The sequence below is a fragment of the Eumetopias jubatus genome, unplaced genomic scaffold (assembly GCF_037043125.1).
Source record: "Eumetopias jubatus isolate StellerSeaLion01/CBP00866 unplaced genomic scaffold, mEumJub1_p1.0 scaffold_4, whole genome shotgun sequence".
In the NCBI taxonomy this organism is placed as follows: Eukaryota; Metazoa; Chordata; class Mammalia; order Carnivora; family Otariidae; genus Eumetopias; species Eumetopias jubatus.
This window is the reverse complement of record NW_028274810.1, coordinates 60,703,154-60,728,526: the sequence shown is the minus strand read 5'-3', so window position 1 is coordinate 60,728,526 and position 25,373 is coordinate 60,703,154. Positions and strand designations below refer to the sequence as shown.

At 39.2% G+C, this 25,373-nt stretch overlaps 1 pseudogene; it reads left to right on the top strand.

The window, feature by feature from the left end:
- The first annotated feature begins 20,244 nt into the window (after positions 1 to 20,244).
- LOC114212076 (pumilio homolog 3-like) lies at positions 20,245 to 22,482 on the top strand (annotated as a pseudogene).
- Positions 22,483 to 25,373: the final 2,891 nt, after the last annotated feature.

Genomic DNA, 25,373 nt, shown 5'->3' with positions numbered 1-25,373 from the left:
AGTCTATTTTTGTGTGTGGCGTAAGGAAATGGTCCAGTTTCATTCTTCTGCGTGTGGCTGTCCAATTTTCCCAACACCATTTGTTGAAGAGACTGTCTTTTTTCCATTGGACATTCTTGCTTTGTCAAAGATGAGCTGACCCTAGAGTTGAGGGTCCATTTCTGGGCTCTCGATTCTGTTCCATTGATCTATGTGTCTGTTTTTGTGCCAGCACCATACTGTCTTGATGATGAAAGCTTTGTAATAGAGCTGGAAGTCCGGAATTGTGATGCTGCCAGCTTTGCTTTTCTTTTTCAATATTCCTCTGGCTATTCGGGGTCTCTTCTGGTTCCATACAAATTTTAGATTATTTGCTCCATTTCTTTGAAAAAGGTGGATAGTATTTTCATGGGGATTGCATTGAATGTGTAGATTGCTCTAGGTAGCACTGACATCTTCACAATGTTGGTTCTCCCAATCCATGAGCATGGAACAGTTTTCCATTTCTTTGTGTCTTCCTCAATTTCTTTCATGAGTATTTTATAGTTTTCTGAGTACAGATCCTTTGCCTCTTTGGTTAAATTTATTCCTAGGTAACTTATGGTTTTGGATGCAATTTTAAATGGGATTGACTTCTTGATTTGTCTCTCTTCGGTCTTGTTGTTGGTGTATAGGAATGCCACTGATTTCTGTGCATTGATTTTATATCCTGCCGCTTGACTGAATTCCTGTATGAGTTCTAGCAGTTTTGGGGTGGAGTCTTTTGGGTTTTCCACATACAGTATCATATCATCTGCAAAGAGTGAGAGTTTGACTTCTTCTTTGCCGATTTGGATGCCTTTGATTTCTTTTTGTTGTCTGATTGCTGTGGCTAGGACTTCTAATACTATGTTGAATAGCAGTGGTGAGAGTGGACATCCCTGCCGCGTTCCTGACCTTAGGGGAAAAGCTCTCAGCTTTTCCCCATTGAGAATGAAATTCGCTGTAGGTTTTTCATAGATGGCTTTTATGATATTGAGGTATGTACCCTCTATGCCTATACTCTGAAGAGTTTTGATCAAGAAAGGATGCTGTACTTTGTCAAATGCTTTTTCTGCATCTATTGAGAGGATCATATGTTTCTTGTTCTTTATTTTGTTAATGTATTGTATCATGTTGACTGATTTGCGGATGTTGAACCAGCCTTGCAGCCCAGGGATAAATCCCACTTGGTCATGGTGAATATCCTTTTAATGTACTGTTGGATCCTATTGGCTGGTATTTTGGTGAGAATTTTTGCATCCATGTTCATCAAGGATATTGGTCTGCAATTCTCCTTTTTGATGGGGTCTTTGTCTGGTTTGGGGATCAAGGTAATGGTGGCCTCATAAAATGAGTTTGGAAGTTTTCCTTCCATTTCTATTTTTTGGAACAGTTTCAGGAGAATAGGTATTAATTCTTCTTTAAATGTCTGATAGAATTCCCCTGGGAAGCCATCTGGCGCTGGGCTTTTGTTTCTTGGGAGATTTTTGATGACTGCTTCAATTTCCTTAGTGGCTATAGGTCTTTTCAGGTTTTCTATTTCTTCCTGGTTCAATTTTGGTAGTTGATACATCTCTAGGAATGCACCCATTTCTTCCAGGTTATCTAATTTGCTGGCATAGAGTTGCTCAAAATATGTTCTTATAATTGTTTGTATTTCTTTGGTGTTGGTTGTGATCTCTCCTCTTTCATTCATGATTTTGTTGATTTGGGTCATTTCTTTTTTCTTTTGGGTAAGTCTGGCCAGGGGTTTATCAATCTTGTTAATTCTTTCAAAAAACGAGCTCCTAGTTTCGTTGATCTGTTCTACTGTTCTTTTGGTTTCTAGTTCATTGATTTCTGCTCTGATCTTTATGATTTCTCTTCTCCTGCTGGGTTTAGGCTTTATTTGCTGTTCTTTCTCCAGCTCCTTTAGGTGTAGGGTTAGGTTGTGTATTTGAGACCTTTCTTGTTTCTTGAGAAAGGCTTGCATTGCTATATACTTTCCTCTCAGGACTGCCTTTGCTGTATCCCAAAGATTTGGAACAGTTGTGTTTTCATTTTCATTGGTTTCCATGAATTGTTTTTAATTCTTCTTTAATTTCCTGGTTGACCCATTCATTCTTTAGTAGGATGCTCTTTAGCCTCCATGTATTTGAGTTCTTTCCGACTTTCCTCTGTGATTGAGTTCTAGTTTCAAAGCACTGTGGTCTGAAAATATGCAGGGAATAATCCCAATCTTTTGGTACCGGTTGAGACCTGATTTGTGACCTAGGATGTGATCGATTCTGGAGAATGTTCCATGGGCACTAGAGAAGAATGTGTATTCCGTTGCTTTGGGATGGAATGTTCTGAATATGTCTGTGAAGTCCATTTGGTCCAGTGTGTCATTTAAAGTCTTTATTTCCTTGTTGATCTTTTGCTTAGATGATCTGTCCATTTCAGTCAGGGGGGTGTTAAAGTTCCCCACTATTATTGTATTGTTGTCAATACGTTTCTTCACTTTTGTTATTAATTGCCTTATATAATTGGCTGCTCCCATGTTAGGGGCATAGATATTTACAATTGTTAGATCTTCTTGTTGGATAGACCCTTTAAGTAGGATATAGTGTCCTTCCTCATCTCTTATTACAGTCTTTGGTTTAAAATCTAATTTGTCTGATATAAGGATTGCCACCCAGCTTTCTTTTGGTGTCCATTAGCATGGTAAATGGTTTTCCACCCCCTTACTTTCAATCTGGGGGTGTCTTTGGGTCTAAAATGAGTCTCTTGCAGACAGCATATTGATGGGTCTTGTTTCTTAATCCAATGTGATAGCCTGTGTCTTTTGATTGAGGCATTTAGCCCATTTACATTCAGGGTAACTATTGAAAGTTATGAATTTAGTGCCATTGTATTGCCTGTAAGGTGACTGTTACTGTATATTGTCTGTGTTCCTTTCTGATCTATGCTGCTTTTAGGCTCTCTCTTTGCTTAGAGGACCCCTTTCAATATTTCTTGGAGGGCTGGTTTCGTGTTTGCAAATTCCTTTAGTTTTTGTTTGTCCTGGAAGCTTTTTATCTCTCCTTCTATTTTCAATGAGAGCCTAGCTGGATATAGTATTCTTGGCTGCATATTTTTCTCGTTTAGTGCTCTGAAGATATCTTGCCAGTCCTTTCTGGCCTGCCAGGTCTCTGTGGATAGGTCTGTTGCCAATCTAATATTTTTACCATTGTAGGTTACATATCTCTTCTCCCGAGCTGCTTTCAGGATTTTCTCTTTGTCTCTGAGACTCGTAAATTTTACTATTAGATGTCGGGGTGTTGACCTATTTTTATTGATTTTGAGAGGGGTTCTCTGTGCCTCCTGGATTTTGATGCCTGTTTCCTTCCTCACATTAGGCAAGTTCTCTGCTATTAATTGCTCCAATATACCTTCTGCCCCTCTCTCTCTTTCTTCTTCTTCTGGGATCCCAATTATTCTAATGTTGTTTCATCTTATCATATCACTTATCTCTTGAATTCTGCCCTCATGATCCTGTAGTTGTTTATCTCTCTTTTTCTCAGCCTCTTTATTTTCCATCATTTGGTCTTCTATATCATTGATTCTCTCCTCTGCCTCATTTATCCTAGCAGTTAGTGCCCCCATTTTTTATTGCAGCTCATCAATAGCCTTTTTGATTTCGACTTGGTTAGATTTTAGTTCTTTTATTTCTCCAGAAAGGGTTTCTCTAATAATTTCCACGCTTTTTTCAAGCCCAGCTAGTATCTTTAAAGTCATGATTCTGAACTCTAGATCCGACATTGTATTAATGTCCGTATTGAGTAGGTCCCTGGCTGACAGTACTACCTCTTGTTCTTTTTGCTGAGGTGATTTTTTTCATCTTGTCATTTTGTCCAGAGGAGAATAGATGAATGAGAGAACAAAATGCTAACAGGTTAACAACGTCCCCAGCAAATATACTGTATACAAATTAGAAAAGACCTGAAACCAGGGGAAAAGAAAGGGAAAGAAAAGAGAAAGAGAAAAAAAAAGATAAAAACAAAAACAGAACAATACCAAAAAAGCAGAATATGATCAAATATGATCAGGCTAGTGCATAGATCAGTGCCACACACTAGATTTTGGGCGTATTTTGGTCTGTTAGAAAAAAGTGCCTCCTAAAATTTTAAAGGAAGAAAGACATATAGGTACAAAATAATGGTTGATACAATGAAGGGATGGAAGACGACTGTAAAGATGAAAATTATAAAAGATTTTATAAAAGGACTTGATAAGATAAGTTTCTTGAAAAAAGAAAGAAGAAGATTTAAAAAAAAAAAGAAAAAAGGGAGAGAATGTCATCAGGCAGGAGACTAGAACAAAGCCATACAGTAGTGAGTTAGGGTATATTTTGATCTGTCAGAAGAAACTGTATCTCAAAATTTTAAAGAGAGAACAACTTGTATATATATGCCAAAAATAAGGGTAACTACTATGAAGGGATAAAATAGGACTCTAAAAATGAAAAACAAAAAAAATTTTTTTTTAAAAGGGATTGATAAGATGTTGTTTGAAAAAGGGAAAAAGTAAAATTAAAAAAACAGTTAAAAAAATTAACTTTGATGAACTAATGAATCATGGTAAAAAAAGCCATGAATTCTATGTGCAGTATTCCCCTAGCGCTGGAGTTCTCCCTTTCTCCTTGATGGGTAAACTTGGTCTTGGCTTGCTGGCTGTTCCTGCTGATCTTCTGGGGGAGGGGCCTGTTGCCGTGGTTCCCAAACGTCTTTGCCAGAGGCGGAATTGCCCCGCCTTTGTCGGTCTGGGCTAAGCAAGCTGCTTGGGTTTGTTCTCAGGAGGTTTTGTTCCCTGCAAGCTCTAGGTACAGCTTTGGAGGACCAGGGTGTAAATGGTGGCCTCCCAATCTCCACCCGGAGGAGCTGAGAACTCGGGGCCCTGCTCCTCAGTGCGCCCCCAGAGAAAAGCAGTCACTCTCGTCTCCCTGGTCTCTGGCCGCACTCCTAGCTCACCCGGCCTGTGACCGAGCATTTCTATCTCCGGCACCCGACCCCGTGTGGAGTCTCCAAACCCAGCAGATCCCTGCAGTGCGCTCCGGCGCCGCTCCTCCTGGGGGAGGAAGGGGAGTCTCCCCGGTTCTGCCGCTTGTTGGGTCCCTGCTGGAGGAGCAGTGGCCCGACTGGGCAGCGGATCATAGTTTATGGCCACCCCGAGCTGAGAGCCCTCGCCTCGGCTCCGTCTCTGCAGCCGGCTTCTCCGCTCTGATCCCTGGGAGCTCTGCCGCACTCAGGCACCCCCGGTCTTTCTGTGACCCCAAGGGTCCTGAGACCACATTGTCCCGGGAGGATTCCACCCTCCCCCCCCCCGCTTAGCCACTGGAGCGACGTCCCTGAGCGGAGCCGACTTCTAAAAGTTCCGAGTTTGTGCTCCGCGGCTCTATCACTTGCCAGAAGCGGCCGACGGAGGCCCCCTCCCCCACCGTCTATCCTCCCGAATATCGCCTCGGATTCACTTCTCCGCACGTCCTACCTTCCAGTAAGTGGTCGCTTCTCTGTTCAGAGAGTTGTTGCTACTCTCCTCTTCGATCTCCTGTTGAGTTCGTAGGTGTTCAGAATGGTTTGATCGCTATTCAGCTGAATTCCTGAGACCAGACGAAATCTAGGTCTCCTACTCCTCCGCCATCTTGCTCTGCCCCTCCTACATCATTAGTTTTTGATGAAGTGTTCCATGATTCATTGTTCGCATATAACACCCAGTGCTCCATTCAATACATGCCCTCTTTAATACCCATCATCAGGCTAACCCATCCCCTACCCCCCTCCCATCTAGAACCCTCAATTTGTTTCTCAGACTCCATAGTCTCTCATGGTTCGTCTCCCCCTCTGATTTCCCCCACTTCATTTTTCCCTTCCTACTATCTTCTTCTTCTCCCTCTCCCTCTCCCTCTCCCTCTCCCTCTTCTTCTTCTTTTAATATATAATGTATTATTTGTTTCAGAGGTACAGGTCTGTGATTCAACAGTCTTACACAATTCATAGTGCTCACCATAGCACATACCCTCTCCAGTGTCTATCACCCAGCCACCCCATCCCTCCCACCCCCCACCACTCCAGCAACCCCCAGTTTAAAGTTTTTAAAAGTTATGCCTCTTGCATTTAATTCACTTGGAATTGATATTCTTGATAATGGTGTCAGGTTAGAATTCTGTACATTTTCTGTATATGTATGGATGATCCTTGTACCATTTATACCTTAGTCTATCCTGTACAAAGTTTTCAGTCAGTATAGGGTATTTTGGGCTCTAGATCTTATTCCATTAGTCCAATTTCCTATTCCTGTGCAAATACCTGTACTACCTTAATTACTATAATTTTATCTTAAGTTTTCACAGTTGACAGGGCCTGTGCATCTATCTGCCCAGCCACCATATATATATATCCATATATATGGATAATAATAATAATAATAATGAATGGATCATTATTATTATTCATAAATATTTGCTGAGACCCTAATTGTGCCAAATACTGCTTTGATCATTGGAGATTTAATAACGAACTTAACAGATATCCCTGCCCTCATGAGCTTACATTCCAGGGAACAGAGACAGACACTAAACAAAGCAATAAAGTACGCCAGATGATAAGTGCTGTGAAGAAACATAAAGTAGGGAAAGACCATCCAGCATGTGTTAAAAACTGATTTAATACATAAACTGAAAAATCTAAAGGAACAATAAGAACAGAAACCCCCACCTCTTTTAACTATATACCAGACATCTAGAATTTGCAGAAAAAAATAAAAAATACTCATGCTGATCTATCAATAGTTTACAACTTTTGGTGAAGAACCTCTAACCCTGAGGGATGCTGTATAAAACTGCAACCTGTCCTTGCCAGGCTGTGACTACATAGGAAAGTCTATTTTAGTTACCTAGAAGGAACAGTATGGGCACACATGCATTCTGTCTGGTCCTTGACCAGTGACACAGGTCCTGGACCAGAATGAGACTGCAGTTCGTCAGCTGGACAGTAGGAAGCTTGGAAAAGTTTCTGCTTTTGGAGACTTGGGAATAAGCCCAGAGCTCCCAGAAAAACACCACTGTTTTATAAGCTGTCTGTAGGTGTTATACAGAATATGCACTATCTTTGCCACCTTCCTCAATTCCTGGAGTAAAAGAGCCAATGGATAGTTGCTTTTTCAAGTTTGTTTGGCTTTTTTTTTTTTTTTTTTTGCCAGTTTTTCCATCTTTGGCAGTTAACACCACTACTCTGTATGAAACTTAGTATGTTTTCTGATCGACACAATTGGGCCTGTGTGACTCTGGACAAGTTATTTCACCTTTCTGAACTTCACGTTCCTCACTTTAAAATGGGATGAGAATACCTAATTGTAGGCTTGTTGTGACCGTTAAGTACTGTATTGAAAGACCTTAGTAGAGTGGCTGCTATGTGGCAGGCATGGGATAAATGGTAGGCCTTGTCATTAGAATTGTTATATAAATAATTCTAGGTATTTGCCAAAAATCTCTAATATGTGCCCATGTCCTGGTATCTGTGTGGGTCTTGAACCCCAGGCTCTCTGAGCATAGAGAAGGTAAATACATAAATTAGGACCTCAAGTCCCAGTTCTGGCCCCAGCACTTTATCATCACAAACACCTGAGAACTGCTTGTGTCCCAGTGAGAGCAGCCACATGTAAACATCAACAAGAAGTTAGGGGTTACCTCATCTGCACACTCCCGAAAAACGCTACAGCAGTTGGATGGAGGTAGCAGAGCTAGAGTATACACCAATTATATCTGGGATGAACACACTGGGGTCTGCTAATTTGCATACAGCCAATCATAGCAAAGGTAACACCCCTAGGGGAGCCAATCACAGTAAAGGAGTTGCCACTACAGAGTGAGAGGATCCTGAGCTTGCATGACTCCCACTACAGTGCCCCACTGACCCTCCTTTTTCCTAAAATTCCAGCCAGTCTCTGGCTAGAGGTCTAGAAATTGTTCTGACAAGAATCTTCATGCTAGATGCAATCCACAGTGTCAATATAGTGGCAGCATCCGTACCCACAAGGCAACTCGTGGGCCAGCAGATACCACCTAAAGGTTTAGGGTACTGTTACCTTTTACCTCTACTCCAGATGAATATGTTTCTGTGTGTGCATGTGGTGTAATTTAGCATTAATAAGAAGGACAGTTTAGTCAAGAGAGGTTAAATACTTTCATGTTGGATGCTTCTTTGCTATCTTGAGTAATTCTATAATAAATATACATAATTGAAAATGATGATCTCTGGTTGGGTTCTGCTTATTACATCAAAGACAGCAGATGAATATAGTTCATAGGTCTTTGACCCCCAGCAGTTCTGACAGATTGATTCACTTATTCATTTATCCATCCATCCATTCATTCTTTCATTCAACAAATATTTACTGAACTGTGTTATATTCTATACACAGTTCTAGGCCCTGGTGATATAATGGTGCTCGCAGTCAAATGGGGACAGGCAAGAAAATAATGACAAGAGACTATGATTAATTCTCAGATGAGAAAGCATTGGCTGCTGAGAGAGCGCAGATGGGGGCTCTTTGAGAAGGAAGTCCATGCACTTCACATTAAAGCCAGTTAAAAAACCAAATCAAACCAAACCAAATCATCCCCCCGCCCCAGCCCTATAGTCCTATTTGTTCCAATGCCTCTGGGTCTTCTGACATCCCTCCCACCCCTGCTCCTGCATCTTGCAATGTTCCTGTGTCTACTGTCTATATCAATCCTCTCGTCCTGCTCCTTGCTTTACTCTTGGTCTTGATGGACTCTGGGCCTTCTCAACTGTGACTTTCAGCATTTCTGTACACACTGCTTTCCCTCATTCTCTGGAAAGTCACATTCTGGGCATTCAGGTAATGCACTGGCTCGGTTCTCTGGGAGGCCCACACTCACCCCTCTTAAGCCTACTGACGCAGCCCGGCTCTTGAATAAGTTCTGGGGAGGCTCCTGTGCGAAAGTTCCTTTGAGCTCTGACCTGACCTCTCCACATGCCCCCGGAGACAGTGGTCCCCAGCCCGGGGCTGACTGCCATGTGTGTCTGATGGCCACAGTGAAGGCAGCAGGGAAGCGAGCGGAGGTACTGACACAGCAGTGGGACAGGCTTGCTCCGACAATGTAAAACACCCTTGGTGGAGCGCACCAGTCAACTGTCCCACTAATTAGTTGATTATTTCATTTGAGAGACCAAATACATAAATAAAATTAATAAACCCTGCAAAATACGTGCATCACTGGAAATAAAAGTATTTCTCAGGTCATTGGCTTAAACACAGACATTACATGCTAGAACAATGTTAACACCAGACAGGCAAATCACGCTGCCTTGCAGGCTGGAACATACCAGTGGCAGCTGAAGGTTGGGGAAGGGGTGGGGGGTGAGCCTTGGGATGGGTCAGAAAACATGGATGGTGTTCTCTACTCTGGCACCACCTACAGTGTGACCTTGATCAAGTCCATTCCCCCCCGGCCCCCACTAATGAGCTCGTTTACTCCTGAGTAAAATAAGGGGGTTGGATGGTTTCTGAGGTTTATTCCATCTATGACATTTTATGATTATGGGAATCAAATGAAAACCAGACCTGGGTTATTATGAACTCAGTCAATCAAGAACGCATAATGAAAATAAGATAAGAACCCATTGTAATATGGATTTGAGAACTTGGAGGGAACTTAGATAACATTTAACCTAACATTCACCTTATAAATAAAGGGGGAAGGGGAACAGAGTTTGTATTCACCGAGGGCCTATTATAGACCAAAAAACCCCCAAAACAAACAACAACAAAAACTATGCTAAGGATATTCACACATCAACCCCAAGAAACTTAAACTTAAGCTCAGAGAATAAAATGTGGCCAAATCCACGCAGAAAAGACCAAAATGAGGTCTCCTACTCCCTAGACAAAAACTTTTCTATCAAACTGTATTTGACTCTTATTGAAACCCCAGGCCAGTTTGCTCACTGCCTAGCAGCTCACTGGACTCTTAAGAGACACCATGAGCGGTGGGCCTTGTGTGGTCACTCTTGACCATTATATTGACATTTCACATTCTGTTTTTCCTCTGCCAATACTGTAACATCACTCTGCTATTTAGACTACCATGTTTGATAGTGAATTCAACTCTCCGATATTTGAAGAAAATATCATTATATCTTTAAATAGACTCTCGGAGAGAAGAAGGGACTTGTCTAAAGTCCCATGCTAGGAAGAGGTTGAGATGGAATGCAAAGGATGTCTGACCTCAGATCATCAATTTTTTCTACCAAACATCAGTAACCTGAACATTTATGACTCATTGTTTTTCTGATCTCACTACACTGTACAATACCCTACTTTGTTAATTACACATTTTAAATTATCTATGGTAATGAGAGTTGTGTATCTTTCCCTCCCAATATTTTCTACCATATGGTTTTTAAAAACCACAACCCATTATTCATTGTTGAATAAAAGGCATATTAAGACATATCTCAGAATATATAAACAACCACTGCTTGGGTTAATTTATATTATTTTATAGTATGCATGTGATTAATCCTAATTAATATGAAACACTCCTTTGTTGGGGTGCTATGTACAATTTTAAATGGCTAATTAAAATAAACAAGAACTGAGAGAGAGCAAAGGCTGAAACCAGAACTTGTGTGCAATTCTCAAAGGTCAATTTTTAATATAAATGTAAATGCAAGTGTAAGTTGATTGGATGGGGGGAGAAGTAAAATCCGTGAAGTCTTAGAGTCCACAAAGAGGCAACACAGAGTAGTGAAAAGCGTACTCCTCCCAAGTGAAAGACATCAGCCTGCAACTTCTGTGTGAATTAGAAGAAGCCCCTCAATCATTCTGAAGCTCAGTTCCCTCTTCTAAAAAAATGAGGCTTTCTGGGATTATACGAAAGAATGGATACCAGCAAGGGCTTTTTGCATGTAAGCATTTGGTAGATCTATTATTAGGTCCCTGAGCCACTGCCTTCACATCTTTAGTTGATCGGAAAAATGTGGTTTTGTGAAGGCAAAGACAAGTTGATGGAGACAAAGCAAAAAGGTGATTTTTGTAAAACTAAATTTTCTCTAGTACCTATAGGAAAGGAGCCATACATAACGTATTCAACTAACTCTAAGACTTATAAATTGTGAGCTACCTGCTCTGGAAATTTGGGATCTTGGCACATTGTAGATGTATTTATCTTTCTTACCCAATACATGCATAGCTAGGTAAATTGCTCCTTTTAAATTATGTCAAGTACTATGCAAACGCTGACAACTTTAAGCCAAAATAAATCCTATGCCATGAACTTAAGATACAGGTTTGAAGATCAATTTGACAAAACATAACAAAGCCTTAAAATTTGGTTAAGCCTATGACCCACTTTTAGAAATTCATCCTAAATAAATAATTATGGATATGTCTAAAGATTTGGCCATAAAGATGTCCACGTATCTTTGTAACAATGAAATATTAGAAATAAAGAGATTTGACAGCAGTGATCTGAATAAATTTTGACCTACTCATGTTATGAAGCCATTAAAACGATAATGAAGAATATTCATGCCATTAAAATAAATTCTTAACATGTAATGTGAAAAAAATAAGACCGTAGAAGGTACAATATAAGACTACTTTTGTAAGAAGTACTTAAGTGTATAAGAAAAAGATGAAAAAGAAAAGCTCCAAATGTTACGAATGGTTATCATAAGTGTGTGGGGAATTTTATTTTCTTCTTCTTACTTATTTGTATTTCCTAAAATGTCTACCATAAATATTTATTTTTATTTTAATTAATTAATTAATTTTTAAAGATTTTGTTTATTTATTTGACAGAGAGAGAGACAGCGAGAGAGGGAACACAAGCAGGGGGAGTGGGGGAGGGAGAAGCAGGCTCCCTGCTGAGCAGGGAGCCTGATGCTGGGCTTGATCCCAGGACCCTGGGATCATGACCTGAGCCGAAGACAGATGCTTAATGACTGAGCCACTCAGTTGCCCCTATTTATTTTTTAAAGACTTTATTTATTTATTTTAGAGAGAGAGAGAGAGAGAGAGAGAGAGTGTGTGCATGGGCAGGGGGAGGGGCAGAGGGAGAGGGAGAATCTCAGGCAGACTCTGTGCTGAGCATGCAGCCCAATGCAGGGCTTGATCCCAGGACCCTGAGATCATGACCTGAGCCGAAATCAAGAGCAGGATGCTTAACCAACTGAGCCACCCAGGCACCCCATTTATTTTTATTTTAGAACGTACTGATCCTCTCAAATGTATATTAAAATCATGCCATAAACAACATGAAAATACAAACAAGTCTGGTAAACCATTTTTGTATAGAAATTTTTGATAAATGCAATATATTTATTCTATAAAAGTTAAGCAAATTGATAAGAAGAATATTTTGATACTCTAATAAATAAGAAAAGGACATGAAAAAAATAATTAATACAATGAATAAACAGGTATATGGAAATACTCAAGTTTAGAAGCAATCAAACACATGCAAATTAATAAAATTTGGTGGCTTTTAAAACCTATTACATTAGCATAGTTTATACAAAAAGAGACCAAAAAATAACTATTTAATAATTAGTGCTAGTGGGAGATAGATGTTTGCATACATTATAGGTAGAAGTTTAAAATGGTACAATATAATCTTATTTTTGACTGACTAAATGATCCTACTTTTGGGAATTGGGGAGTGATTCTACTTTGGGGAATGATTTAGAACTCACTCTAAACACAGAATCTATATTATGAACAAAAATGTTCAGTGTAACATTATTTGTGACAGGATAATTGGTAAGAATGCCTATTAGTGGGAAAGATAGCAACATTTTCATTACTAAATAGTGTATAGCTATTAAAGCACTATTTAAGATGCTACCTAGTAAAATGTGAATGGTTTGTTAAGTGCAAAAGCATGATTCACAACAAATATGTGTGTGCACACTCACACATTCACTCACTCACATACAGAAAGAGATGGCAAGAAAATATGCCAAGAATTTTTAAAGTTACTATCTTTGGTTTACAGAATTAAATTTTTCCTTTTTTTTTTCCTTCTTTGTGCCTGTGTGTGTGTGTGTGTGTGTGTGTGTGTGTGTGTGTGTGTGTTTCAAACTTCCTTCAGTGAGTATGGGTTAGTTTTATAATGTGAAAACCCCCCTGTATGAAATAAAAATAGAAAAGTTTTTGATCTCCTTGTGTGCTTAGGAAAGTCTAGAGGAGTTAGCCTTCAATGAAATAATAGCCAGAGTAGTATTTGCCCTAAGTTAAGAAAGTTGCTAGAGGAAAAACAAAGCAATAGAAGTTAAAGGTAGTTTGCAATCAATTTAAAGTCTGTTAGGTATCTTAAATCAATTTTATGGGGAGCATATTCAGCTGCAGAAAACCATGCAAGGAAACAGGAAGATAAATTATATTTCTTTATCTTTTAAATGTGTGCTTAGGGGAAAAAAAAGGAGGAGGGTGACCATAATGAACAGAAAGGCATTAGAATAGAGTATCAAAGCAGGCAGGTATAATGCAGTTCATTGTTGTTCCCCTTCAACTAACTTCGATTTCTGTAACAAATTGGTGCCATGTGTATAGAAACAACAAAATCGCAACTGGTCACTGAGCTTCCTAAGAAACAGGCCTTGACTTGGATGCTTGTTTGCTGGACAACAGAAGCTGGGAAAGATATGTAGGCTGTTTAGTGAGACTTAGAAAATATTTGTGCAACCAGTATATATGCACTCTACTCCCACTTGTTACTAATTCATTGCCAACCTCCTTGGGACTCAGTTTCCTTATTCACATAGTAAGTGTTCATTTGCTCATTAAATATGTACTAAGTGCCCAACACCGTGCAGGGCAATGGGACAGAATCGTGAACAAGACAGACCATGATCTCTTCTCTGTCTTACGTTCTAGTGGGGGAAACCCCATTGCAGAGCAGTGTAATGTTAAGTGTGGCTTCTGGAATAAGGCTCGCTGGGTTATGATCCCAGTTCTAAAGCTCCTACTTCAAACACTTTTACCACTTCATCTCTCTGAATCCAGCTTTTGCCATGCCTCCTGCTATGACCCTATTCTGAACTATCACCATCTTTCAGCTTGACTACTGCAATAGTATGGTCACTGGCTTTCCCCTTCAGTCTGGCCTCAACAAAGAAGCTAGGCTAGTTCTTAAGTAAATAAGTAAGTAAGTAAGTAAATAAGCAAATAAAATGAAGGGAAAGAAAAGATAATTGATTGAGAGCAAGAGAGAGATCAAGTCACTGTTTTCCATTTTACTCAATATGAGTCAAAGTCCTAATCATGGTTACCAAACCCTGACCTTGATCCAGCTTCTGGCTACGGCTCTGATTGCATCCCTGACTGTGTGTCCCCCTGTTTAATATGTTCTGCCTAAACTGGCTTCCTTCCAACATGCTAGACCCTCTTCCTGCTGTGGGGCTTTTGCACTGGCTTTCTCTCTGATTGAAAAGTACTTCTTGCAGATATTGCCTGGCTGGCTCCCTCACTGCGTTTTATCTGTGCTGAAATGATCTTCCGTTATTGGATGGCCTTTCCTGATTCATCTATATCAGATTTCAGCCCACATCCCAGGGCTACTGCTTTGTACAACTCCAGGGAGTGGCGTTCACATCACAGATGAGATGTGAATTGTGCCCCTTGGAGTTGGGCAATGTACAGCCCGACAAGTTATACACAATAGCTCTGTCCACCCCCATTTCTCCACCTGTTTTATTCTCCTTCATGGTACTTAATACCACCTGAAGCCGTTTATTAGTTAATTATTTGTTTATTGTCTCTCTTGTCCTACTGTCATGAAAGCCTCACCAGAGCAGTGATTTGGTCGGTTTTGTTTACTACTATGTCTCTAGAGATTAGTACAGCACCTGTCTTGTAATAGATACTTAGTAAATATTTACTGAGGGGATGTCTGAAAGACCTCTGGCAAGTTACTTAGCCTCTAGGCTTGCACCATCCAACATGGTAGCCACTAGCAAGATGAGTTTATTGAGCACTTGAAATATGCCTAGTGTGACTGAGGAACTGAACTTTGAAATTTTTATTTTTTTAAAAGATTTTATTTATTTATTTGAGAGAGAGTGAAAGCGAGAGAGATCGCAGAGGTAGAGAGAGAAGCAGACTCGCTGCTGAGCAGAGAGCCTGATGCAGAGCTCAATCCCAGGACCCTGGGATCATGACCTGAGCTGAAGGCAGACGCTTAACCGACTGAGCCACCCAGGCACCCCTCTTTTTTACTTTTTTAAATGTTGATACTAGAAAGTTTAAAATTGCACGTGGCTTGCATTGTATTTCTATTATACTTTTTATTTTATCTAGTTTCTTCATCTGTGAAAGGACGATAATGACACCTATCTCACAGGGGTGTTGTAAAGTTTAGATGAGTCAACACAGGTAAAGCACATAGTATTGTGCCTGGTATATCATAGCTGCTCAGTATTGCTTGCCATTACCTCATCCCTGCTACTGTATCATTGTTGCTGTTGTTGTTGTTATTATCAAATATAGAGATTAGGTGCATATAATGGGGACGAGTTCTTATCCGTGAGTTGAGGAAAGGCTTCATTTTGAAATGTGCTTGAGTTAAGTTCTGCAAGAGAATTATAAGTGGATTAAGTAAATACTACTAAGAGGGAAGTTGGCAGGAGACATGGTGGCCAAAACATTCCCACAGCAAGGGACAGAGCCACAATTCACACTTGAGTCTTTCTTACCCCAAAGACCATGCTCTGAACCATCAGATGATATTACCTCTTAATAAACCCATATCAAGTGAAATGGCATTTAAGACTTAAGAGGAGACTCTCTAGATCCTAGAAAGGGTCCATTTAACCTTGAAATAAGCAACTTCAAAACTGGATTTGATTCAGTGCTTCTCAAACTCCATGTGTGAAAATCCTTGGAGAGTGTTTTGGCCTTATTATTTGGTGTGGGAGAGCTCTATATGATAATTTACAATTTTCCTTCTATATTTTATTATAATTCTAAACATTGACATATGCATATTATAAATCATATGGGTGAATACGTTGCAAATGGGCAAAGCTATGGGATTTCTATGCTAGCTTTTGTGACTATTCTAGTAATTACCCAGAGGGATGACAGTGCTGAACGTTTAATTCAGTGTTTCTCAGGCTAGGGACCAAGGACCACAGGAGGCTCATTAAAGGTCCACATGATTTTATTTTATATTTGTGCTTTTAAAGGATTCAGTGCGTAAGACTTAGCCAGTCCAACCCTATCTCAGTAGAATTAAGTGCTTAGAAAAGGTGAGATCAGACGAGAGAAAAGGAGGTATTTTTGATTGGCAGAATCCAATTCATTTTTATTCAAATCCTTTGGATTATTCCAGAAAATACACATCATATTCTGTAAACTTATATGCGCTTAGGTATTAGTATTATTTTCCTTCACACTATTCATATATATGTATATATATGTATGTATTTACATATGAATATATATTCAAGCTGTCATAAGCATATTTTACGTGATTATTTGCCACAAAATTTGGAAAATATTCCATACAAGATTTTGGGCATCATCAAATCATCTGGACCCCCCTCATGAAAAGTGTTCTTAACTCCCTGCTGCACCTGGAGGGACCATTCTAATTGGCCTCACAATATACCCAAGGGTTAAATTAATTTATGTGAACCTCACAGCTGGACAGCTGCCCGGCACCATATACCAGCAGCTGTTTGACACAATAAACCAAGAATCAGATTTTCTTGCAGTAAAAATAAATTTTTAACAACATCTCCCATTTCCACAGAGGCAGAATACAAGATATGATTTCTGTATGAGATGACTGTGATATAAGCCTCCTCGGAGGAAGGGTGTCATTTTCTAAGTCAAGGTCCTGTCCTGCCACATTATTTAAGCACAACATGACATGGAAATACATTTAATAGGATTTGGCTACAGGCAAAAACTCTGAAAAAAGTACAGGGATTCTAAGAATTTGCTGCTGAGTTATGCATGGAACTCAGAATTTACAAGAATTGAAATCCTTAAGACAATCTTTGGCTTCATCACAAAACAAAACTCCTCTCAAACGTAGTTATACTAGTACACTCATTATAATAATAGTCACCATATTCCCCGAACCAAGGAGACGATAAAAAATGCATCTTTATATTTATTGCACAATTCAGATCCACTGAGATTATCTTTCTTCAGCACATGTTAAATAACTGGCACTTCACTAGAACCTTGGCAATTACCTATTTATTAGTAATAACAGACAGCTATAGCACTTGCTCAGGTGCATTACATATCCATAATTTTGCAACAATATCACAAGGTAGGTATGATGCTCTCATCATCTCTGATTCAAGTGTTTGGATAGTTTGGTAGTGAGTCATCTTGCACCACTCATAAAAGGGAAACCTGTTTAAGGATGGAGAAACAAGACAGAAAAAGCCTGGATCCCTGCAACCCCTAATGGAGCAGAGCTACCATCCCAGCTCTGGCCAACCACCCCAGGACTATTACGTGAGGTAGAAAAATGCTCTACTTTTTTTTTTTTTAATTTTATTTTATTATGTTATGTTAATCACCATACATTACATCATTAGTTTTTGATGTAGTGTTCCATGATTCATTGTTCGTGTATAACACCCAGTGCTCCATGCAGAACATGCCATCTTTAATACCCATCACCAGGCTAACCCATGCCCCCACCCCCTCCCCTCTAGAACCCTCAGTTTGTTTCTCAGAGTCCATAGTCTCTCATGGTTTGTCTCCCCCACCAATTTCCCCCACTTCATTTTTCCCTTCCTACTATCTTCTTCTTCTTCTTTTTTTTTTAACATATAATGTATTATTTGTTTCAGAGGTACAGGTCTGTGATTCAACAGTCTTATGCAATTCACAGCACTCACCATAGCACATACCCTCTCCAGTGTCTATCACCCAGCCACCCCATCCCTCCCACCCTCCACCACTCCAGCAACCCTCAGTTTGTTTCCTGAGATTAAGAATTCCTCATATCAGTGAGATCATATGATACACGTCTTTCTCTGACTGACTTATTTTGCTCAGCATAATACCCTCCAGTTCCATCCACGTTGTTGCAAATGGCAAGATTTCATTTCTTTTGATGGCTGCATAATATTCCATTGTATATATATATACCACATCTTCTTTATCCATTCATCTGTCAATGGACATCTTCGCTCTTTCCATAGTTTGGCTATTGTGGTCATTGCTGCTATAAACATTGGGGTGCACGTACCCCTTCGGATCCCTACCTTTGTATCTTTGGGGTAAATACCCAGTAGTGCAATTGCTGGGTTGTAGGGTAGCTCTATTTTCAACTTTTTGAGGAACCTCCGTATTGTGAGAAATGCTCTACTTTAAGTCACTGTTGTTTGACATCTCTTTTACATATGTATAGATATAGATCAATCACCTACAGTCAAGCTAATGTAGATCCCACACAAAATTACAAGCTAGGTCACTTAGAAAAGAGGGAAATTCTTATTTTCAGGCCAAGCATATAAATACCAGTAGAATTGTTAGGTAACTTCTGGGAAGATAAAGAAAAGGCGGAAGAGTATAAAACTCCCGTTGTTTAATTATCGTAAGATCTAAGAGAAAATATAAAGTATATTTAAGAAGGCAAAGAATACAAGAAAATAGAGCTAGTCATTGAATCCTGAACCTGGTACATAACACGAAAGGCAGGCTGGAGAAGAAAGAATGTTTTCAGGGAGAAAGACAATTACAGGCATGCGTTAGGCACAAAGAAAATATTTATGAAATCTTGTCCATTAAATTTTGTCCTTTTGTTAAAAAATATATTACACATTTAATATTAGTCATTTAGGCCAGTGGTCAGCAAAATTTTTCTTTAAGGGCCAAATAATATTTTATGCTTTGTGGCCAAGGGGCAAAGTCAAATACAGTACATAGTTACTCATATAACCATGTAAAACTATAAAAACTATGACACAAACAAATGGAAAGACATTTCATGCTCATGGATTGGAAGAACAAATACTACTAAAATGTCCATACTACCAAACGTGATCAACAGATTTAATGTAATCCCTAACAAAATACCAAGTATTTTTCACAGAACTGGAACAAATAATCCTAAAATTTGTATAGAACAACAAAGGACCCTGAGTAGCCAAAACAATCTTGAAAAAGAACAGGAAGTATCACAATTTTAGATTTCAACTTATACTACAAAGCTATAGTAATCAAAACAGTATGGTACTGACATAAACATGGACACATAGTCAGTGGAACAGCATAGAAAGCCCAGAAACAAACCCATAATTACGTGGTCAATTAATCTTTGTCAAAAGAAGCAAGAATATGCAATTGGGAAAAAACAGTCTCTTCAACATATGGTGTTGAGAAAACTGGACAGCTACATGCTAAAGAATGAAATTGGACCACTTTCTTACACCATACACAAAAATAAACTTAAAATGGATTAGAGACTTAAATATGAGACCTGAAACCATAAAAATCCTAGAAGAGGGCACAGGCAGGAATTTCTGACTTTGGCCATAGCAACAGTTTTCTAGATATGTCTCTAGAGACAAGGGAAATAAAAGCAAAGATAAACTATTGGGACTACATCAAAATAAAAAGCTTCTGCACAATGAAGGAAATAACTAAACTAAAAGACAACCTACTGAATGGGAGAAGATATTTGCAAATGACACATCAGATAAGGGGTTAGTATCCAAAGTAAATGAGTTATACAACTCAACACCCAAAAAAATAAATAATCCAATTAAAAATGGGCAGAAGACATGAACAGACATATCTCCAAAGAAGACATCCAGATGGCTAACAGACACATGAAAAGATCCTCAATATTACTCATCAGCAGGGAAATACAAATCAAAAATACAATGAGATATCACCTCCCATCTGTTGGAATGGCTAAAATAAAAAAAGCAAGAAACAATAGGTGTTAGCAAGGTTGTAGACAAAAAGGAACCCTTGGGCAGTATTGGTGGGAATGCAGACTGGTGCAGCCACTGTAGAAAACAGTATGGAGATTCCTCAAAAAGTTAAAAATAGAATCATGAGATGATCCAGTAATCACAGTACTGGGTATTTACCCAAAGAATACAAAAATACTAGTTCAAAAGGATATGTGCACCCCTATGTTTACTGCAGTATTATTTACAATAGCCAAATTACAGAAGCAATCCAAGTGTTCATGAATAGAAGAATGGATAAAGATGTGGTATACATGTGCAAACTGCTATGATGGAAGTCAAAGGGAAAAAAAAGATCACAGGAAAAGGGGCAAAGACATCACAAGAAAAAAAAATAGATTCATAAAAATAATGATTCTGGTTCATCAAAGACATTTCCAAGAAAAGTTATCCAGGAAGGTGGCCCTAAAATCACATCGAATAACTTTGAGAAATGTGCCACAAAACCTGGGGGAAAAAGTGTGAAACAGTTCAAAAGTAAGCAGCAAGGGGATAAAATACCAAAGAACAAATTCCAGCAGGCAAATAAATTCAACAGGAAGAGAAAATTCCAGGTGGGCCATAAAACTGATGAATCAACAGCCAAGAAACCTAAATGGGATGACTTCAAAAAGAAGAAGAAAGAACTAAAGCAAAGCAGGCAACTCAGTGATAAAACCAACCATGACATTGTTGTTCCGGCAAAGCAGATTTGGGAGATCTTAAGAAAAGACTGTGACAAAGAAAAGAGAGTGAAGTTGATGAGTGATTTGCAGAAGGGAAAATTAAAGCTATCGCATTTGCACATGATTCAACTTGTATGATCCAGTATTACATTCAGTATGGTAATGAAGAACAGCGAAAACAGGCTTTTGAAGAACTGTGAGATGATTTGGTCCAATTAAGTAAAGCTAAATATTCCGGAGATATTAAGAAATTTCTCAAGTATGGGAGTAAGCCACAGATTGCAGAGATAATGAGAAGTTTTAAAGGCCACATAAGGAAGATGCTCCGGCATGCAGAAGCATCTGACATTGTAGAGTATACGTACAATGACAAAGCCATCTTGGAGCAGAGGAACATGCTGAGGGAGGAGCTCAATGAGAACACATTTTACAAGTCAGCCTATCACCCAACTCTGGACAAAGTTTTAGAGGTACAACCAGAAAAGCAAGAGCTTAGTATGGATGAAATGAAGCAGATTCTAACTCAAGGGCCCAAAAGGAAGCTGTGATTCAGCATTCATTGGTGCATAGAGTATTCTTGGACCTTTAAACCCATGCACCCCCAAAGCTAAGATCAGAAAGACAAATACCATATGATGTTACTTATATATGGAATTTAAGAAACAAAAAGATGAACATAGGGAAGGGAAGGAAAAATAAAGATGAAATCAGAGAGGGAGACAAACCATAAGAGACTCTTAACTATAGGAAACTATAGGGTTGCTGGCGGGGAGGTGGGTGGAGGGGATGGGGTAACTGGATGATGGGCATTAAGGAGGGCACTTGATATAATGAACACTGGGTGTTATATGCAACTGATGAATCACTAAATTTTATCTCTGAAACTAATAATACACTATATGTTAATTAAATTGATCTTAAATTTAAAAAAAAATGATTGAAGCCATCTGTGAAGCAGTGATATACCTGGCACATATAAGATGGTGCTAGAGTGGCCATGCACTGTCTGTGGCATAGTACACCTAAGGACAGGAAAATGACTGTGAAAACAATCAAGACCTATGTTGAAAAGGTGGCTAATGGCCAGTACTCCCATTTGGTCTTCCTGGTGGCATTTGATTGTATTGATGATACTAAGATTGTGAAGCAGATAATCATATCAGAAATTATTAATTCCTTGCCTAACGTAGTAAAGACAAATATGGAAGGAAGGTCCTATTGCATTTACTAAGCCCCAGAGACCCTGCACATACAGTGCAAGAAATTATTGAGGTTCTGCTGAAAGGACGTGGAAACACATGCAGTAAGAAGGATAGAGTGTTCCATCCACCAGAGCTCTTAGAGTCCGTCTCTCCAGTTTTGTTGAGCTGCCTGCAAGGACATGCCCAAGAAGTGGTGCTAGATTAAGTCTGCATGTGTATTGGTGTCCAACATTCTGGGAGCTGCCATTGGAGACATTCAGCCTGCCATGAATGCTGTTGTCAGCTTGGCAGTGGGAGAGCTACATCCAGGCGGCAAGGACGGAGAGCTTCACATTGCAGAATATCCTGCAGGACATCTAGTTCTGAAATGGTTAACAGAACAAGAAAAAAAGATGAAGGAAAGTGGAAGAGAAGGTTGTTTTGCCAAAACACTTATAGAATATGCTGGTATGAAGAACCTGAAGTCCTGGGCTAGTGTAAAACCCAGGTGCCATTATTCTTTCTAGCCTTCTCCAGAGTTCTGGTCAAGAAGTTGTAAACAAAGTCAAGATTGAACTGAAAGGCCTGATTCCCACATTGGAGAAAAACAAAAACGCCAGCACAGGAATAGAAATGCTGCTTGAAAAACTGGCTGGATAGCAGTTAAGAACAAGATGGAATCGTTTTTCCTGTTCTCTTTTCCCAGTGTGGAAAAGAAGGGCTAGCATCCACCTTTGTGGGAATCTGGGTGCTCTGTATAGATGTTTATTCTTTGTATAAGAGTCTATTTATAATACAGTTCTCAAGAAAAAGGTGTGGTATATATTTACATATATAATGGAATATTATTCAGCCATAAAAAATATCAAATCTTGCCATTTGCAACAACATGAATGAAGCTAGAGAGTATAATGCTAAGCAAAATAAGTCAGTCAGAGAAAGACCAAAACCATATGATTTCACTCATATGTGGAATTTAAGAAACAAAACAAACATACAAAGGAAAAAGGAGAGAGAGGAAGACAAACCAAGAAACAGACTGTTAACAATAGAGAACAAACTGATGGTTTCCAGCGGGGAGGTGGGTGGGGGTATATGTGAAATAGATGATGGGGATTAAAGAGCACACTTATCCTGGTGAGCACTGAGCAATGTACAGAATTGTTGAATCACTATATTATCTATCTGAAACTAATACAACACTATATGTTAACTATACTGGAATTAAAATTTAAAAAAATTTAATTTAAAAAATGTAAAAACCATTCTAAGCCTGAGCTCATACCAGATTTGGTCTTCAGGCTGTTTGTCCACTCCTGATTTAGTCCAATGAAGCAACAGAGTAATAAGGAGTCAGATTGAGTAAAGAAACCTGAAGTCAAAATAATTAAAAATGAATGTGTGGTAAATCAACTTTTGATGGGTTCCCATTTATTGGAAGCCCAAATTCCTTCATGTGACCTTTCACAAGGTGACCCCAGGCTGCCTTGTTGATCTCATGTACAGATCGATCAGACTGCTCATTATTTTCTAATCACATACACCATTAGGCCTATGTATCTTTGCTCATGCTTCTTCCTTTGCCCTCCCCTGCCTTAGTTGCCTAGATAATTCACTTATAGATTAGATCCAGTTGACATTTTCCCTCCTCTATACAGCCTTTTCTAGATGCTACCACACCTCATGCTCTAAGTCAATATCGCTCTTCCTGTGCTTTGATACTACTTCGTTCATGTCTCTTTCATATGCCTTTCTTGTGTACTAGATATGGTGATTTAAATATCTATCTTTCAGGCGCCTGGGTGGCTCAGTTGGTTAAGCGACTGCCTTCGGCTCAGGTCATGATCCTGGAGTCCCGGGATCGAGTCCCACATCAGGCTCTCTGCTCAGCGGGGAGTCTGCTTCTCCCTCTGACCCTCTTCTCTCTCGTGCTCTCTATCTCTCATTCTCTCTCTCTCAAATAAATAAATAAAATCTTTAAAAAAAATTAAAAAATTAAAAAAAGTAAACATCTATCTTTCCAGAGTATAAGGAGGGACTAGGTTTTTCTTCAGCACTGTGGACAGTGTGTACTCCACAGCTATACTCATTGAAAATAATATTATTTATTGAGAGTCTCTTTTGTATGAGGACTGTGTTAAGCTCTTGCACTCATTATCTTATTTAATTCCCATAACTCCCATCTCAGATAAGTTTTAACTTCCTCATCTTACAGATAAAAAGCCCAGAAAAATTAAATAAATTGCTCATGGCTTCATAACCAGGAAAGTGACAAAGCTTGGACTCAAACCCAGTTCTGATGGACCCAACATCCATACTCTTGAACTGCTATGTTGTTTCATCAATTGTTGAATAAGCAAATGAAATCTGTAACTTGAATTAGGCTAATATTCCCTGCTGAAACATCTCTAGGATGTTTTAATTTTTTTAAAAATGCAAATGGTTTCTAGTTAATATCATAAGTATTCAGAGGTAGAAAGAACCTAAGAGATCAACAGGTCTGGCTCGTTTTTCAGATAGTAAACAGTAGCTATGAAAAAGCACTTATTTTTAACCTAAGATCACACAACTTAAACCCTAACCTCCTCTTTAGTTTAGGACTTTCTGCATCATGTTTTGACATTTCCAGCACTTTCACAAGGCTGTCCTCTAGAGTCAGCCTCATCCCACACCAGTGAATTGGCAGACTCCATGTTAACCTTCAGAATAAATGGTGAAAATGAGGTCTTTACAGTGAGTTAAAATTGAGTTTGGCTCTTCCAATTGCATAGACATTCATAAAATAAACAATATTGCCTTTGGTTTCATAAAACCTTAGAGTAGGTTATTTATTTATTTGCCAGAGAGAGAGAGTGAGAGAGCGCAAGAATACAAGCAGGGGGAATGGCAGGCAGAGGGAGAAACAGTGTCCCTGCTGAGCAAGGAGCCTGACGCAGGACTCAATCCCAGGACCCTAGGATCATGACCTGAGCCGAAGGCAGACGCTTAACTGACTGAGCCACACAGGGGTCCTAATATCTTAGAGTAGATTTAATGATTTTCTTCAGGACCCCTTTTATCCTCTGCCGCTGGGCTTACTCTTATCACAGTGCATTGTCTTTGGCTATTTATTAATCTGTCTCTTGTGCTCAATGCTGAGCTCTCTAAGAACACGGACCACATTTGTATCCCTATTGCCTGGCACAGTTTTTGTCACAGAACTGGTGAATATCTGTGAAGATTTACTGACTTGCTGAATTGAGGTTGGACCTACGAGATGTGGTGAAAGGAGATCATCAGGGTGGCTCAGCTTCTGGTGTGTGTGTATCTGGAACTCATTTAAGTCATCATTGCATACTTCCCTGTTCCAAAAGATTTCCCTTGAAAAGTTGTTAGAAAATGGCTGTGAGTGAGACTTTGACAGTTTTTTTTCTAAGCCTGAAAATATTAGGAAAATCCAGGTGGTCAAATTCAGTGTAATCAGTGTTTTTCAGGGAACATTGTGGATGGATGAATGCAAGCTGATTATACAGTAAATATTTAATTTTAGATTCTGATTATTTCATATTGAC